The sequence below is a fragment of the Heptranchias perlo genome, chromosome 17, assembly GCF_035084215.1.
Source record: "Heptranchias perlo isolate sHepPer1 chromosome 17, sHepPer1.hap1, whole genome shotgun sequence".
NCBI classification, from domain to species: domain Eukaryota; kingdom Metazoa; phylum Chordata; class Chondrichthyes; order Hexanchiformes; family Hexanchidae; genus Heptranchias; species Heptranchias perlo.
Window position 1 is genome coordinate 23338844 of NC_090341.1, and position 19103 is coordinate 23357946.

Genomic DNA, 19103 nt, shown 5'->3' on the forward strand with positions numbered 1-19103 from the left:
GTGTGGTGGGGTGTGTAAGTAATCTATCGTTCTTCATCATTCCACATACTCCACAGATCATAAGAGCAAGTCAGACTATAGAAATGCACCAAAGTAGAACAAATTAAGAACTTTCGGCCTCTACATAAGACCCATAACATGAACGGTCAGGACCAAACTGCTCATGGCTCATATGTTGCAGTTACAGCTGTTTTTTTATTTGTTTTTCAGGATGTGGGCAATGCTGACAAGGCCACCTTTATTGCCTATGCCTAGTTGCTCTGAGGTGGCAGTGATGGGCCACATTCTTGAATCACTGCATTCCTTGTGGTGATGGTTATCCCACAATGATGTAGATAGGAAATTGCAGGGTTTTGAACCATCGAAGATGAAGTGGTATTTGTCCAAGTCAGGATGGTGTGCGACTTTGAGGGTAATTTGGAGGTGATAGTGTTCCCATCACTGTCTTGCTGCTCTTGTCATTATTGGTGGTAGAGTCGCAGAGCTGGAAGGTGCTGTTGAAGTAAGCTTGGCACATTTCTGCAGTGTACTGTGTAAATAGTACATACTGTAGCCACAGTGCACTGTTGGTGGAGAGGGTGGATATTGAATACATTGGCCTCCACTCAACCAACAGCAAAGTGATGGAAGAAGCCATCAAGCTGCGCCTACTCACCAATAACCTACTTGGCTGATGATTGAGAGGAGGCTCATAGGGTACTAATTGGCCGGGTTAGAATTGTCCTACTTATTGTGGATAGGACATACCTGGGCAATTTTCCACATTCAGGTGGATAACTGTCTTAGCTGCACTGTGATAGCTTTGCTAGGGAACCAGCTAGTTCTGGTGCACGGTAATGTTTAGTTAAAGTGTCAACACCACTCCATGTGCAGTTTTTTTTTGTATGCTATCAATTGGTATCTGATTGAGAAATGCTAACAAAGCAACCAGGGAATTGGTGTAATGGTCCATAACCTAGACTTCTTTTCTACAAGATGTTAGCAATGTAGGATGCACTCACTCATCTATTTGGCTATCACCTGCTTATACTTTGGATGTGATACAACAGATAGTGGAGGCTGTATCATAGCATCATAGCAGGTACAGCACAGGAGGAGGCCATTCAGCCCATTATGCCTGTGCTGGCTCTTTGAAAGAGCAATCCATTTAGTCCCATTCCCCTGCTCTTTCCCCATTGCCCTGTAATTTTTTTCCTTTCAAGTATTTATCCAATTCCCTTTTTAAAGTTACTGCTTCCACCACCCTTTCAGGCAGTGCATTCCAGGCCATTACAACTCGCTGCGTAAAGAATGTTTCCTCATGTCGCCTCTGGCTATTTTGCCAATCACTTTAAATCTGTGTCCTCTGGTTACCGACCCTTCTACCACTGGAAACAATTTTTCCTTATTTACTCTGTCAAAACCGTTCATGATTTTGAACATCCCTATCAAGTCTCCCCTTAACTTTCTCGGCTTGAAGAAGAATCACCTCAGCTTCTCCAGTCTCTCCGCATAACTGAAGTCCCTCATCCCTGGCACCATTCTACTAAATCTCTTCTGCCTCACTGAGGCTTTGACATCCTTCCTAAAGTGTGGTGCCCAGAATTGGCCACAATATTCCAGCTGAGGCCTAACCAGTGTTTTATAAAAGTTTAGCATAACTTCCTTGCTTTTGTACTCTGTGCCTCTATTAATAAAGCCCAGGATCCCATATGCTTTCTTAACAGCCTTCTCAACTTGTCCTGCCACCTTCAAAGATTTGTGTACGTGCACCCACAGGTCTCTCTTTCCCTGCACCCCCTTTAAAATTATACCATTTAGTTCTTCCTACCAAAATGCATTACCTCACACTTCTCGGCATTAAATGACAGTGTATCGTTTACTGGTTATTTTCTTTGGTGGAAGAGGTTTACACTGCACAACACAGAATCTGTTACAGAATATGCTGGTGCTTCCTACTTGTTTGCATCACTTTTAATATCAGCTTTCCTTTATCTGTGAGCTGTTAACCATGAAGTGCATTCTCTTCACTATCAGGTAATGGCAGGCCTTACATCTTTTTGAAGGCATGAGGTTCAGCTAAGGCTGCCTCCTCCAATTTGTTAGCGATCCAAGGTTGGATATTGTTCTGGTCATGACGATGGTGACTTGACTCACATAAGTAGTGAGGTACGGGTAGAATTTGTAATGCCATCAGCCCCTTTGTTCCTGGGGTACTGGACACAGGAGTTCTAATCTGACAAATCTATATGTTTTGATATATATGTCTATGATATATATATATATATACACATGATCATAACATTACATTGAATTGGAAATTAGTTGTTTATGTTTACCAATAAAATACAATTTTAAAAATCTGCAAAAATAATATACACATGAACACAAAATATGTTTGTGTTGAATCCCTTATTTAGTGCCTTATCACATACTCAGGACTTTTTGAAGTGCAGTTACTGTTGGTATGTAGGTAATGCAGCAGCCAATTTGTGCACAGCAACATCCCACAAACAGAAAATTAGATTAATAATGAGTTATTGTGTTTTCAGTGTTGTTGATTGAGGAAGAAATGTTGGCCAGAATATTCGGAGAATTCTCTGCTCTTCTTCGAATAATGCTGTGGGATAGTTTATGTCCATCCGAACAGGCAGAAAGGATCCTGGTTTAACATCTCGTCTGAAAGATGAGACCACCGACAATTCAGCTTTCCCAAAGGACTGCACTGAAATGTCAGTTTACGTTATGTGTTTTAAGTCCTGGGGTTGGGCTTCCAACTCAGAGGCAAGTGCCAAGCAGATACTAAACGCTCCTGGTGCAGGGTTTAGCTCATCAGGAGTGAATTCTGGGAACTGAGGCGTCGAGCTTAGTGGGTCTGCAGGATGTTCTGTCCATGAATGGACAGCAAATCACAACAAGCTTGTTGGCACGCACATCCAAATTCCCAATATACAGTACTGGCCAGATAAAGCTCCATGCTGGGAATGCAAATTCATAAATGTTCACTTTAGGGATATATTCTTCAATATTGTTTCTGATCCTAAAAGGTTAAAAACTGTAGGAACAAACATCTGAGTTCAAGTCTGTAAGCATGAGTGCATAATGCATAAATCTAATCATGCATGATTTTTTTATTGCTGTGCAAAGACACAAATAAATTGCCCACTTTCAGCTCCTGGCAAAAGATATGTTGTTCTCCTAATAAAATCTATTGTTTTAACTAATTATTGTTTTATATTATAGTTGGATAGAAAAACAGCATTAATCAGAATATTGTTCTATTACCTTCCATTTTATATCTAAAGGACATTAGAATTTAGAAAGGGGACATAAAATGCCTCTATCAAAGATTTAATATGAAATATGTCACTGAGATATGTAAAAATGTTATGTGGAGTCATTATTTCATGTGCAGGTATCAAAAATTATCAGCTATTTAAGAAAACAACTCACGATTCTTGACTTTTTTTATATTGGTTGTTGATCCTATGTTGGGATAAATTAGTCAGATGGGACTTCAGTTATCAGTTTGAGGATTCAATGCAGAAAAAGGCAAGAGCTGGCAGTCAATGGGAGAATAAAGAGATGTGAAAGAAGATTGCAGTCAGATCCTACTAAGATCAGCTGTTCTTTTCTAATTTCTAAAAATAATTCAGTTTATTCTTGCATTGACTGAGAGTTACAATGATTCCAAATATTCACAGTAAGACAAATAAAACACATCATAGCTTACTGATATAGGAAAATAATTACAAATTTTGATAGCTGACACATATGATGCAGTTTATCACAATATATACCACAATAAAGTTTATGGTGAAGAAAATAATTTTATTAAATACAGGAAATATATTTACATTTGAAAACAGAGAATTCAGATTTATTTTGTATTAGTCTGTACAATCACAAATGCAGAATATATCAGAATATGTTATATTGGTCTGTGGTTGTGGTCTCAGGTGTTACAATTATGCATTGTGTTATGTGGAGCTAGTCAAGTGGTACATACACTAAACATAGCCAATTGGTAGAGGAGGTCTTCTGCACTGGGAAATTCACAGACCTTATCCTAATGATCCAGACTGCCCACACTACTTAAATCTATAAGCTAGAGCCTGACAGAAGGCTTCCACATTCACCCCTGAGACATTGAGCCAAGTCATCAGGGCGCGACATGCTTCATTCTTCCGCTGTTGTTCCAAAATAAGTAATTTTGTAGCTGACAAGGGAACAATAAGATTTAGGGAACTCATTAGTGTATTGCTGATTTGTGCTACAACACTCTGCGATACAAATACTTTCATAAAATAGTATTGTAATGGTTAATAACTAGATTTTTAAATAAAGCCACAAAGGTAAATATATCTACTTAACAGTACTTTTGATGTGCATCTTTGAAGGTGGCAGGACAAGTTGAGAAGGCTGTTAAAAAAGCATACAGGATCCTGGGCTTTATAAATAGAGGTATAGAGTACAAAGCAAGGAAGTTATGGTAAACCTTTATAAATCACTGATTAGGCCTCAGCTAGAGTATTATGTACAATTCTGGGCATCACACTTTAGCAAGAATGTCAAAGTCTTGGAGGGGGTACAGACAAGATTTACCAGAACAGTACGAGAGATGAGGGACTTCAGTTATGTGGAGAGACTGGAGAAACTAGGATTGTTCTCCTTCGAGCAGAAAAGGTTAAGGGGAAATGGAAGGGATCAAAATTATGACGGGTTTTGATAGAGTAGATAAGGAGAAACTGTTTCCACTGGCCAGAGGATCAGTAACCAGAGGACACAGATTTAAGATCATTGGCAAAAAATCCAGGGTGGAAATGAGGAGAATTTTTTTTACGTAGTAAGTTGTTACTATCTGGAATGCACAACCTAAAGGGTGGTGGAAGCAAATTCAATAGTAACTTTCAAAAGAGAACTGGATATATACTTGAAAAGGAGAAATTTGCAGGGCTATGGGAAAACAGCAGGGGGGTGCTAATTGGATAGCTCTTTCGAAGAGTCCGCACGGACACGACAGTCCGAGTGGCCTCCTGTTCTGCTGAATGTTTCAATGGGCTCGATTTTCGCGTCGGGTTACCTGCGGGTTTCCAGCGGGGGGGCCCCGAAAATCCCGATATCCGGTCACGTGACCGGATCGCGCCGAAATCCCGCCCACTTCCGGGTACCGCGCTGACGTGCGGGGCTGCGCGCGCAAGCCCCGCTGGTGGGAATCCCGCAGGCAATTAAAGCCAGCGGGGTTCCACTCGAGAGTACTTACCTTGCTTGTTGAGGTCAGTTAATGAGCTGAAGCAGCTGTCAAAAGAGGAAGTGTGGGATTTTGGGTTCAAGGCAGTGAGTTTCCCACTCTGGGGCTAACAGTCTCTCTCCAACCAGGCGTGTTGCAGCCAGCAGCTTGTGGCAGGTGCCAAGGTGCGCTCCACGGGGGAGAGCCCTCACCCACGCAGGAGGCCACCGCGTCACATAGGGCAACCCCTGCCCTCCACCACCCCCCGCCAAGCCTGAGGACAGACCGACACGAAACCGCACCCACCTACCCTGCACAACCCCTCAAACCAACACCTGCCAGATGGGTGGTGCGTGGACACCCTCGGAGGACGAAGAGCATGACCAGCCCCAGCAGCCTCGCAGTCCACGCCGTCCGCCGCAGAGACGTGGAGCCCCCCAACATGGTGTTGTTGCATGCCCACCTGCACAGCAGGAGGGAGGGCTACCGCAGGGAGAGACGCATCGCAGAGGGCACTACCCTCGCCGCAGGGTCCACAGACTGAGGCGCAGCTCCCCGGACCTCTCCGAGCAGCAGTGCACAGGGAGGCGCAGATTCGCTCGACATGTCGTCGTGGAGATCTGCAGGCTCTTTCATGCCGAGCTGCACCTGGCTGGCCCCAGCACCAACTGCTTACCTGTCGCTGTCAAAGTCACCACTGCCCTCCACAACTTCTCCTCCGCATCCTTCCAGGGTGCAGCCGGCTACACCGCCGATGTCTCTCAGTCGTCTGCGCGGAAGAGCCCTGCAAATACACCTGCACCTACTCTGCAGTAACACGATGGGTGGCATCAGTGGTGGGTCCTCATAGTGATACCCAGGAGCGGGCATTATTGGACACAATGGACAGGATTCGCGGAGACATGGCAGTGGTGGTGTCAATATAATGTGTGCTGTTTGTTGCTCTGAAATTCAATATAGGTAACACCCAGGACAAACCCTCAAACACCCTTGTGCACCCCCTTCATGCTCACGACACGTTTGCCTTACGCTGCCTACTGCACATATGTGATGCATGCCCTGTGGCTGCAGCACAGGTGGTGGCAGGTTGAGTGAGGCTGGCCGTGAGGGAGATGCACGAGAGGTTGAGAATGGGATGGAGCAATGAGATTGTATGAGGATTGGGTCGCGTGTTAGTGGCAGGATGAGTACTGGCGAGGTGAGTAGGTGGAGGTAAGATGAGGATGGAGTTTGAGTGGGTATGAAGGGTGACGTGACAGAGTAGTCTTGGCGGTGCCGAAGGAGATGTGGGGTGGGGGCAGTGTTGTGGCAGACGGAGTGTAGGGGAAAGACTTCGTGTTCTCACTGTGGCTGACCTACTGCGGTCATTGCAGCGCCTCCTGCACTGTATGCAGGTGGGCGATATGTTGGTGGCGCAGGTGACCCCCTCTGCCACCTCGAGCCAGGCCTTCTTGGTGGCAGAGGCAGGCCGCTTCCTCCCGCCCGCCGGGGGGAAGATCTGTGTCCTCCCCCTCCTCCTCACCCCATCTGATGATACCTGGGGTGAGGCATCATTAAACTGGGAGCAGCCTTCCCCCTGGGCTGCTCCATGCTGCAATTTGTCCCATTGGTTGCAGCATCTGTCAGTGGAGGACTGCCCCTTTAACTAGAGAGCCTCCAGCTGACAGATCGTACTGCGCATGCGCAGCCCGCCCGACGCGCAGTCCAGCGCCGTGGACCCCGGAGGAGCAGGTAATTGATTCCTATTAGTGTGTTGCCTGCTACGATCGCGCGGGCAACCCACTAATTTCGCCGAGCGTGTTGACCACGCTCCCGGAGGACCACCCGCTGGGAACCCGCAGGCCTGCTAAATTCGAGCCCAATGATTCTGTTATCTTATGGGAACACTTGAATGTAGCCATTGCATAAAGTAATCGGTCTTAAAGTTTCACTTTAATACCAATTTGTGAGTATTCCCTCAGGTTAACACTCTTTTCCTATAGCTGATTGACTTTTGCTTTGGGTTATTGTCATAGAAAAAATATATTTGTTTCATCTCATAAAAAATATTATTCAAAGTAATCTCCGATCTGGACATTGCTTCATCGATGCTTCAAGCTGACATCATCATGTCTACAAGTCAACTTTAACCCACCACTGGATCTCAGACTTTAATTTTGGACTCTCTCATATTATGTCCCCTGTTTACAAACAGGGCATGTCTCTTCTAATCTCTGCCATGCCTATGTAACTTGAATTCCGTGTGTGTCCATTTGAGTGCACATCTTGGCTACCACTCTGGACCTGGGCCCATTACTTCTACCTCCCTTTTTTTCCTTTTGGCCGTTCTTGGGCTCTACTCTCCTGTCTCCTGTCTTCTCCCTGTCTGCCCCAGAGGAGAATTGTACCACCTAAAAAAGGAGCAATAAAGGGATAGAAATCTAGCCATTGTATATATGTAAAATGTCACTGTGAGAGCAATAAGGTTAATCAACAATGAGACTGGTGATGAAGATGAACAAAATGAACCTTGATGTCAAGCATTCATATTTGTTATGTATATAGAGCACTCAATCGTATGGTTCACCACAACATGATTAAAGAAGAAAAACAGATAGATTGAGAAAAACTCACAGTTGATTAACATCCACAGGAACGGCATAAAATTTAAAATAGTTTTATTCTCTAGGATTTAACCAGTATAAAATAATTGCATTCTGTTTATAATTCATAAGGCCTTGACTTCACTTATCATCCATGCATAATTATTTCTCCTTATTTTATGTGTAATCTACGTGCCCTTTTACCATGTCATTGTTTTAAGTATTTCTTTATACAATTAAGCAAATATTTTTATTTTTTGCATTTTTCATAAATTCAGACTCTGTACTATATTCTGCTGAGACTACTGTAAATTGTTATGATGAATGCAGCAAGCATTTATCACAAACATAATTTTGCTTCAAGACAGAAACTGGAATTTCACTGACCTAACTACCTGCGAAGGCAGTACAACTCGTGTGCTATTAACAGGAAGCTTGAGACTCCAGGCCATCTGTTCCACCAAAAAGGGAATATAGGAAGTGACTGCAGGGTTTCCTTGAGGCGAAACAGCTGTTCCCGGGTCAAAGTCAATGAATAAGCAATTTATCAAAAACAGAAAGAAAAATAAATCAGAAAATAAATTCACAGGTTTGCTAAACTGATTTTCTAAATCAGCACAACACACAAAAAATAAAATGAATTAGTTATCTGTACGTATAAACAGTTTTCTCAACTGTTTTATGGAAATGTATTTTTTTTTCTAATTTTAAGCTTCAGTGGCGTTCTGAGTTTGCATAAATATTTTGCTATCATAAATTGACATGAACATCACATTACAATAAAATTATACAAATTTTTTTAAAATGCAATTGTATGTTTTGCTTTCAAAGATTAGACAATCATCAGGGGCAACAATGCATCCTCTTAAAAGATAAATTATACTTACATCACACCACCTATATTTTTGTGTATTCATCACATTGGGCTGGGTCTTGCTGGAAAAATAACACGTATTAACAACACACGCCATTATTAATGCGCAAATTGGCCAGCAAATTCGGGGCATTAAGAGATACACTGTGGGTGGCAAACCTCCAGAACTTGGTGGTTGATTTCTGCCGCTCCACCATTTGTTTTGCACAAACGACAACTCACCCTTAGCCTCCCCATTATTTTTTTAAGAACTTGCTGGATTTGCACATTAATTGACCATTAAACTCACCGCAGAAAGTTAGGGCTGGAACTTAACAGCGTAAGTACTTTTTTAACAATGTGATAATTGTTAAGGCAATGCCAATCAACCTCCCTGGCTCAGAAAGAGAACAATTTAAACTGTTCAATCTCATTCCTTCATGTAGTCAATTGTTGTTAGAGATTTTAAAAATATTAAATTTAAAAATGTTTTTCTTACTTTTCCTTTCTATCTCTTTATTCCCTCTCTCTCATTCCAATCTTTCTTTCCCTCTCTTTATTTCTCTTTCTGTACCTGATCTGACTCCAATTCACCCTCCTCCTCCTTCATTCCTCTGTTTCTTTCTCAATCCTTAAATCTCATGGGTTAAGGTGATAAACCGTTGGTCCCGTCGTTCACTGAGGTTCTAGATGCCCCATTGTCATCGTCACATCATTATCAACTTGCACTTCCAGTACGTTTCGATGCAAAAAATTTGAGAGCGGTAGTGTGCAGAAAAAATTCTAACCAGCGGGGCACTCTCACTGCAAAATGCTCCACTCCAGCAAGATCTGACCCATTATGTCATGTTGGACAGTTGCCTTTTCAATTCTTCAGCCAGTACAATGGTTCTTATTTTGAATGTAATTTCTGTCAGACTCAATAGTTCATCATTAGAGGTATTAATCCTCATTATATTTTCCAGCATGAAATTGCATTTTGTGAAAATTCAGACATATCCGTTTAATTCTGTAGTGATATCCTTAGGCGTTCAGTCCTGGTAGCCTTATAGTTTGTATTTACCTAGAGGTTTTGGTATGAAATATCACAGTCATGAAAAATTATAAGATTTTTGCTCCTTTACTGTTTTATGTGGAGATGTTTTATGTTCACCCAAGGGCATATTGGGTTGCAAATCTAGGTTTTATTTGCTGAAATTGTGGTGTCATTTGTTTAATGGCCCTCATATGCTCATCATATGACTCAAAAGTTCAAGATATAAAGTCTCCATTGTAGACAACATTTCACAGTGATATTTCTTGCATCCAAACAACTGAGATAGTTGTATTGCTCTTTGTGCATTTTAGCAAAGCTATTTCTAAACATTACAAGATAGAAAGTCACCCTCTTCATGGTGCACTTTTTGGAAATAGAAAACTCTTGATCTCTACTCCTCCTCATTACTTCAATAATACTCCAGCGTTACAAGTAAATCACAGAGTGACACAAGTTGCAAACTGAATGAGTTATGGTTATTGGTAGTTTATATTTTGGAAACAACCCACTTCTCAAAAAGGTTTCCATTTACACAATAGATGGTCAGTTGTTTCTTCAGAATTTCCCCCCCGCCAGTTGTAGTGGAATTTAATGTGGTTTTATTGACATGCATTGTGGTATTATGTGAACTGGCCCTGTGTGGCTCTTGACACTCTGTTTGAGTGTGGAACTTGCAGAGTGAAGCTGTAAGGGAGTTCCATAACTTTGTTCCAGTTGTTGATTTAGTCTTACTGATGTCCCATATTAGCACTCTTGCATGGTCTTGCAACATGCTTGTTAGAAAGTAGTTCTTGTTCACTTTTGCAGAGCGTGAGCACAGAGGTTGATATGGATGGAGAGTGAACTTCTAACAGAGTGAATTGCCAACAGAATGAGGACTTTCAACTGGGAATTTGGTGAGTGTGGGAGTTAGGTGCAGAGGGGGAAGGAGGTGCTAAGTGAATTAAACCAAGAGGCTATAAACTAATCTATCAACTTTTAAAATTTAAATTTAAAAAAATACATTAAATAAAAAAAGACTAAGTAATTACTAATTATTTTGAAATCAAGCTAAATCCATTTACTAAATATAATCATCGAATCATAGAATGGTTACAGCAAGGAGGAGACCATTCGGCCCATTGAGCTTGTAAGAGCAATCCAGTTAGTCCCATTCCCCCGATCTATCCCCATAGCCCTGTAAATTTTTTCCCTTCAAATACTTATCCAATTCCTTTTTGAAAGCCACGATTGAATCTGCTTCCACCACTCTTTCAGGCAGCGCATTCCGGAATCATAACTACTCGCTGCGTAACAAAGCTTTTCCTCATGTCGCCTTTGGTTCTTTTGCCAATCATCTTAAATCTGTGTCCTCTGGTTCTCTATCCTTCCACCAATGGGAACAGTTTCTCTTTATTTACCTGATCTAAACCCTTTATGATTTTCAACACTTCTATCAAGTTTCCTCTTAACCTTCTCTGCTCTAAGGAGAACAACCTCAACTTCTCAGAACATAGATCTCAAGTGATTCTATTAATCCTAGAAATAGAATAGAAATAGAAATAGAAATAGAAATAGAAACGAGACTGTCCCGGATTGCCACATCTGCAGCAAATGTCTCTGTCTTGAGACACTCCGGCTCAGAGTCTTCGAGCTGGAGTGCAAGTTAGAAACACTCCGACACATAAGGAAGGGGAATGTTAGTCAGCAAGGTAGTAGGAACCTAGAAGAGGTAGAGAAGGAGGTCCCACAGACACTGGTCCTATCCAACAGGTATGAGGTGTTTGATACCTGTGAGGATAAGGATGAAGGCTGCAGGGAGGTTGGCCAGAATGCTAACCGTGGCACCGTAGAGCATGAGGCAGTCTAAGCGAGGGGAAGATCAGAATAGGACAGTTATAGCCATAGAGGATTCGATAATCAGGGGGATATAGAAGTAAAGGGAATTAGGGGTTACGGGGAGTGGGCAGGAAATTGGACATGAATTTAGATTTGAGGTTAGGATCAGATCAGCCATGATCTTATTGAATGGCGGAGCAGGCTCGAGGGGCCGATTGGCCTACTCCTGCTCCTATTTCTTATGTTCTTATGGCATCTTCAGTCACGACCGAGAGTCTAGGAGGGTGTGTTGTCCATCTGGTGCAAGGGCAAAGGGCATCTCAGAGCAACTGGAGAGGAACCTGGAAATGGAGGGGGAGCATTCAGTTGTCATGGTCCATGTCGGCACCAATGACAAAAGGAAGAACAAGAAGGAGGTCCTGCTAAGGGAATATCAGAAGCTAGGAACTAAATTAAAAAGTAGGACCTCAAGGGTGGTAATCTCAGGATTACTACCTGTGCTAATTGGCATAGGGATAGGCAGATCAGAAAGGTGATTGCATGACTGAGGGAGTGGTGTGGGAAGGAGGGGTTCCATTTCATGGGACACTGGCATCAGTACTGGGACAGGAAGGAGCTGTACCACTGGACGGACTCCACCTGAATCCTAGCGGAAAGGATAAATACGGTGGTCGATAAAGCTTTAAACTAGCAAGATAGGGGGAGGGATATGGTAGCAATAAAAAAAGCCTAAAGATAAAAGAAACAGGAGATGAGTGTAAAGGTCAGACCAGGGTAAGGAATAAAGGTAAATAAACTGTCAAGGAACAAATACAGTTATAATACAGAAGTATAAAAGGACTGTTAAAAATTAAGTAAAAAAGGATAACTGTTAGAGATGAGTTAAACTGCCTGTACAGCAATGTACACAGCGTCCAAAATGAAACGAGGGAACTGGAGGCAATAATCTGTAGCGAGGAACCAGATGTAGTAGGAATAACTGAAACATGGCTTCATAAAGAACAGGACTGGTAACTAAATATTGCAGGCTATAACAATCAAGGACAGGAAAGTAAGGGGTTGGAGTATTTGAACTGATTAGGGATAACATAACGGCAGTAGAAAAAAAGGGATATAATGAATAGAAGGATAGAAACAGATTCCATGTGGATTAAAATAAAAGATAAGAAGGGATTGATCAATAGGGGTATACTACAGACCACCTAATAGTGGAAAGGAGGTGGAAGAAGAAATGTGTAAGCAAATATATGAAATGAGTAAAGGACGGACCTAGAATAATAAATATGGGAGATTTTAACTATCCCCAAATAAACTGGCAAGTGGTAGGTAAATGGGTGCAGGGAATGGACTTTTTACAACGTGTGCAGGACTCCTTTCTTCCCCAGTATGTAAAAAGCCCAACAAGAGAAGAAGCACTACTGGATCCAGTAATGGGAAATGAACCAGAACAGACAAAAGAAGTAAGCATAGGGGAACATCTAGGCAATAGCAATCACCACATCATAAGATTTGAGCAAAAGATTGAGAAGGACATAAGTAAGACAAAGACCAAAGTAATAAATTGGAAAAAAGCTGATTTTAAGGGGATGAGAATGGAACTAGAGAAAATAAACTGGAAAAAATTACTGACAAAGAAATAGAATAGCAGTGAGAAACATTTAAAACGGTAATCAAGAGAGTCCAGGAGAAATATATCCTACTGTCACAGAAAACTAAATACTGCAGAAAGCCTAGAGGAGTATAGAAAGTACAGGGATGATGTAAAAAAGGAAATAAGGAAAGCAAAGAGAGGGCATGAAAAAATATTAGCTAGTAAGATTAAAGACAACCCAAAGATGTTTTATCAGTACATTAAGAACAAGAGGATAGCTAAGGAAAAGATGGGACCTATCAGGGATGATAAGGGAAACTTGTGTGTAGAAGCAGAGGATGTGGGTAGGATTTTAAATGAATATTTTGTCTCTGTATTCACAAAGGAAAGGGATGATCCAGACAAAGTAGTTAAAGAGGAGAGGTGTGAAATATTGGATAAGGTAAACATAATGAGAGCGGAAGTACTAGAGGGACTGGAATCCTTGAAAGTTGCTAAGTTACCAGGGCCGGACGATTGTTTCCTAGGCTATTGAAGGAAGCCAGGGAGGAAATAGCGGATGCTCTGAGGATCATTTTCCAATCCTCACTAGATACAGGGGAGGTACCGGAGGACTGGAAGACTGCAAACGTAGTACCATTATTTAAAAAGGGTACGAGGGAAAGGCCGAACAATTATAGGCTGGTCAGTCTTACCTCGGTGGTGGGCAAACTATTAGAATCAATACTGAGAGATAGGATAAACTGTCACTTGGAAAGGCATGGATTAATCAGGGATAGTCAGCATGGATTTGTTCAGGGAAGGTCATGCCTTACAAATCTGATTGAATTCTTTGAGGAAGTGACAAGGAGGATTGATGAGGGTCGTGCAGTGGATGTTGTCTACATGGATTTTAACAAGGCTTTTGACAAGGTCCCACATGGCAGACTGATCAACAAAGTAAAAGCCAATGGAATCCAAGGGAAAGTGGCTAGTTGGATCCAAAATTGGCTCAGTGGCAGGAAGCAAAGGGTAATGATTGACGGGTGTTCTTGCGATTGAAAGGCCAGTAGGGTCCCACAAGGCTCAGTACTAGGTTCCTTGCTTTTTGTGGTATATATTAATAATTTGGATATGAATGGGGCTTGATCAAGAAGTTTGCAGATGATACAAAAATTGTCCATGTAGTTCATAGCGAGGAGGAAAACTGTAGACAGCAGGAAGATATTAATGGACTGGTCAGGTGGGCAGAAGTGGCAAATGGAATTCAATCCAGAGAAGTGTGAGGTAATGCATTTGGGGAGGGTAAACAAGGCAAGGGAGTACACAATAAATGGAAGGATACTGAGAGGTGTATAGGAACAAAGGGACCTTGGAGTACATGTCCACAGATCCCTGAAGGTAGCAGGACAGGTAGATTGGTGGTTAAAAAGGCATGCGGGATACTTTCCTTTATTAGCCGAGGCATAGAATATATGAGCAGGGAGGTTATACTAGAACTGTATAAAACATATGGAGCACGTATGCTCATGTGGAGCATAAACACCGGCATGGACCTTGGTTAGGCCACAGCTTGACTACTGCGTACTGTTCTGGTTATCGCATTACAGGAAAGATGTGATTGCACTAGAGAGAGTACAGATGAGATTTACAAGGATGTTGCCAGGGCTGGAGAATTTTAGCTATGAGAAAAGATTGGATAGGCTGGGGTTGTTTTCTTTGGAACAAAGGAGGCTGAGGGGAGATTTAATTGAGGTATATAAAATTATGACAGGACTAGATAGAGTGGATAGGGAGGACTTATTTCCCTTAGCAGAAGGGTCAGTGACCAGGGGACATAGATTTAAAATAATTGGTAGAAGGATTAGAAGGGAGTTGAGGAGAATTTTTGGGGGGGTCTGGGTCTCACTGCCTGAAAGGGTGGTAGAGGCAAAAATCCTCAACTCATTTAAAAAGTACTTGGATGTGCACTTGAAGTGCCGTAATCTACGGGGTTACAGACCAACTGCTGGATAAGTAGGATTAAGCTAGATAGCTCTTTGTCGGCTGGCATAGACACGATGGGCCGAATAGCCTCCTTCTGTGTCGTAACTTTCTATGATTCTATGCGATGCATTTAAGGGGCAGCTAGATAAACACATGAGGGAGAACGGATTAAAAGGATATGTTGATGGGGTTAGATGAAGAAGGGTGGGAGGAGGCCCATGTGGAGCATAAACACCGACATGGACCTTTTGGGCCGAATGGACTATTTCTGTGCTGTACATTCTATGTAATTCTATGTAGTTAGTGTGGTTCAGAAGGTAACTGTAATTCATAAATTGTATCAATCCTAAGATTAGGCTGAACAATTTAATCAAAATGCAGGAGATGTTTATGGCCAGAGATACTGATAATGCTGAATTGTACCATATTTAAACATCTAACTTGTCTGTTAGTGATAATGATGTCAAAATGACTGTGCTGATGTTAATAAAGTAAAGCTTGTTAGTGGTGATCACAAGGTCATCACTTATGGTAACAGAACAATTTCTGTATTGTGAATGAATATTTGTCAACCAACATTCCAAGTTTCTGTTTAATATAAAATATTGAGATTCTGTGACTTGTTCAAGTGAAAGATTATGCAGAGAGCAAGATTATAGTGGGGGTGTGGCTGTTCATTGCTGCAAATACAGAGAAAAGTTTTCACAAATTTTACACACGATAAATAATTACCAGGTGCATCAGTATATTGAAGAAATATCAAACAACTGTGGACTTGATAGTAATTGCCATGATTTTCATCAAGCAGTGCATTGTACTGATCTACAGAATGCTTTTAAACAGCTTTGATAAAGAAACCTCTGTTCATCTTGTGATAATTACCTTTAATTTGCATAAAGTAATTAGGGTCAATAAAGCAAGTAATCCCAGAACAAAACATGTCAGTTTACATTCACTAACACAAGACTTGAGAGGTAGATATGGGAAAGGAGGAGGAGAGGCATATTTTATACCAGTTATTTTTAAATGTCCAGAGTGGAGTAAAATGAAAAAAACAAATGAAAGAAAGAACTTGCATTTGTATAGCGTCTTTTACAATTTCAGGACGTCCTAAAGTGCTTCACAGCTAATTAAGTACTTTTGAAATGTAGTCATTGTTTTAATGTAGGGAAACCCACTTAGATTTATTGCTGTATCCCCAATAAGCATATTAATAGTAAATATTTTTAAATTTTCATTATTGTATTAGCACAAATACTATGATCAAAACTCCAATTTAATGAATATTAATGAATTTAATAATACAGCATGATCTCAAGATCGTTACTGTAGCATGGCACAAATACTGAAATATGTGGTGGCAGTAAGTGAAGAGATTAGGTGGTATCAACAGGCTTGAACTTCGGTGCCTCTCCAATTACTTACATACGGTGGCAATAACAAATTTATCATCAATTTGTTTGTGAGTTTTTGATCACAGTATTGGGAACTTATTGGGAAGGTGCTGTGTAAATTTTAGGAGATTCCCTGGAGAGAGTGACAGAAAATTGGATTGGAGGCACCCTCACACTGGCTGGATACACAGTGCCATTAGTGGACAACTCAAACATACCAGCGATGCACTTGTTAGTTTGATCCCTCTATTCCCCCAGCTGCCCAGATCACAGTGACCACACATTAATTCAAGCAGCTGCTTCTCATCCACTCCCCACTGTGCCAAATTTTGGCATGGTAATTTTATTGTTCTTCCAGCCAGTGCCTGTGTTCCTTTCCTGATGGTAGACCTTATAACCGCCTTTATAAGTTTCCTGATTACTGTTGCATGCCCTCATAATGTGCATCACTGGTTCCTAGGAATCCAACAGCTGGCTCTTCAATCTCACTGAAACTAACCAGCAGCTCATCATAACTCCATGAAAATTATAACCAATCGTTTCCTTTCAGCAGCACCCAGCATTTGTTGTGCCCTGATAACTCCATGGCACTAAAATACTTTAAAATAATTTCCTTTCAGAACTCAGAAAAACAGATGAGATAGAAAAACAATGTGCGATCACCTAACATTTATTTTTTAAAATCTATTTAATTAACCAATATTGATAGATTCGCAACAAGGAGATCACATTGTCCTTGATATGAAAGATTGGCATGGCAATTTCGACTAACTCAAGGCTAGATTTCCTGGCTGGAATACAGCATTTCGTTATTTGCTGCAAAAGTTTATTTTTCTATAGCTATCCAGAGGCAAATAAGTAAAAAATTAAATATAAATAACTGTCATTTTTGACAAATAAATAAGACATTAAAGATAAATAAGCCAACAAAAATAAATTACACTTTTTAAGTAAATTTGATTTCTTTCATTTAGGTACCTATGTTGAGAAAAATAATTTGGGGAAAATTTTGGGTGCAGAGCTTTAAGCTGCTATATTGCCTATTTAATTGTTCATGTGAAAGAAGCCATTTCAATACATCATGGGTGAATGCTTATTGGAATGTCTAACAAATTGCCATTGTCTCAAGTAGATGCGATATGTAGGAAGCACCTTTCCAGACTGATACTTCATCTAAATATTCTCAGAAGCTGTATGTTGTGGATTTAATCCCTTGTGAGCTGACTTTAAGTTAATAACATCTTAAAATAAATTCCCCAAAATTTGTCATAGGTCCAATAGTCAAAAATTTTGAAACATGATGATGAGGAGGAGGAAGAAGAACTTGTATTTATATAGTGCCTTACACATTCTCAAGATGTCCTAAAGTACTTCAAAGTTAATGGATTATTTTTTTGGGAAGAGTAATCACTATAATGTAGAAAAATACAGCAGCCAATTTGTCGACAGTAAGGTCCCGCAAACAGCAATATTATAGGACACCAGGAGAAATTCCCTGTTCTTCTTCGAATAGTGTCATAGGATTTTTTATGTCCACTTAAAGAGGCAGATGGGTAGCTCGGTTTAATGTTTCATCTGAAAGATGGCACCTGCAACAATGCAGCACTTCCTCAGTTCGCATTAGTGTCTACCTGGATTGTGTGCTCATGTCCTTGAACCCACAATCTTCTGACTCAGAGACGAGTTCATTAGGTTAACAATTTAATCTAACCAAGGTTAGAAAACACAAATGCCCCAAATGTCCTTATAAACAGGCAGCAGCACAACGGAAGGACCAGGAAATAGGCTGGCTCCTGGATATGCTGGCCTTCGTCAGTTCTTATGGGACCTTGTTTGGCATGGAACCTCCATCTCCCCCAAACCAAGTCACTGCATCAGTCCGAGCATGGCCGGGGACAGTTTCTTTGGCCTCAGCCTGGAACTCACTTGGCAACAAGTACATCAGATGAGAGGAGGCATGCTGGCTTGTTGACCAATGGAAATGGGGTCCTTCTCTCCCAGGAGATTGTGTGGCTAGGGCTGCGGCAATGGTATGTGTGGTTGAATCATGACTGATGGGTGGGCTTGACGGATCTGAAGGTTTTTTCCCCAAGATTTGCATGTTTCTAGAAGTACAAAAATCAGGATTTCTCACGTGAAGCACGGAGTCCTGGGAGGACAAGGCCACGCACTGAAACAGCTTCCATCAAGAAACCAGCAGCTTTGAGTGTAGGGATTCAATTAAAAATACAGGAGAGTATTTTTAGAAAGAATTCTCAAGACTAAATCCATTTTATGATCTTATCCTGGAGCATTTCTTTGAATGTAACACTTGGATTATGATTTTATCAGAATGAATGGGAAATGGTTTGTCGCATTGGAATTTTGTTTGAATCAGGTTTTTGTCAGGTAGGCATCTTGAGTCAACATACCATTGTCAGTTTGGGTGACACTGAGGGACTATAAATAGCTTTCTGAAAACTTCTTTGTAATAAAGCAATAAATCTATTTACATATATTCTATTGAAACTAAATCACAGTAACCATGGCAACAGCACGTATGCATTAGCTATTTACAGTCCCTCAGTGCACCCAAGCTGACAACTGGTCGGAAGCACAATCTAAACTGACAACCTCCATCACAAACTACTACTTGCAAGCTATGTGACTTCACCC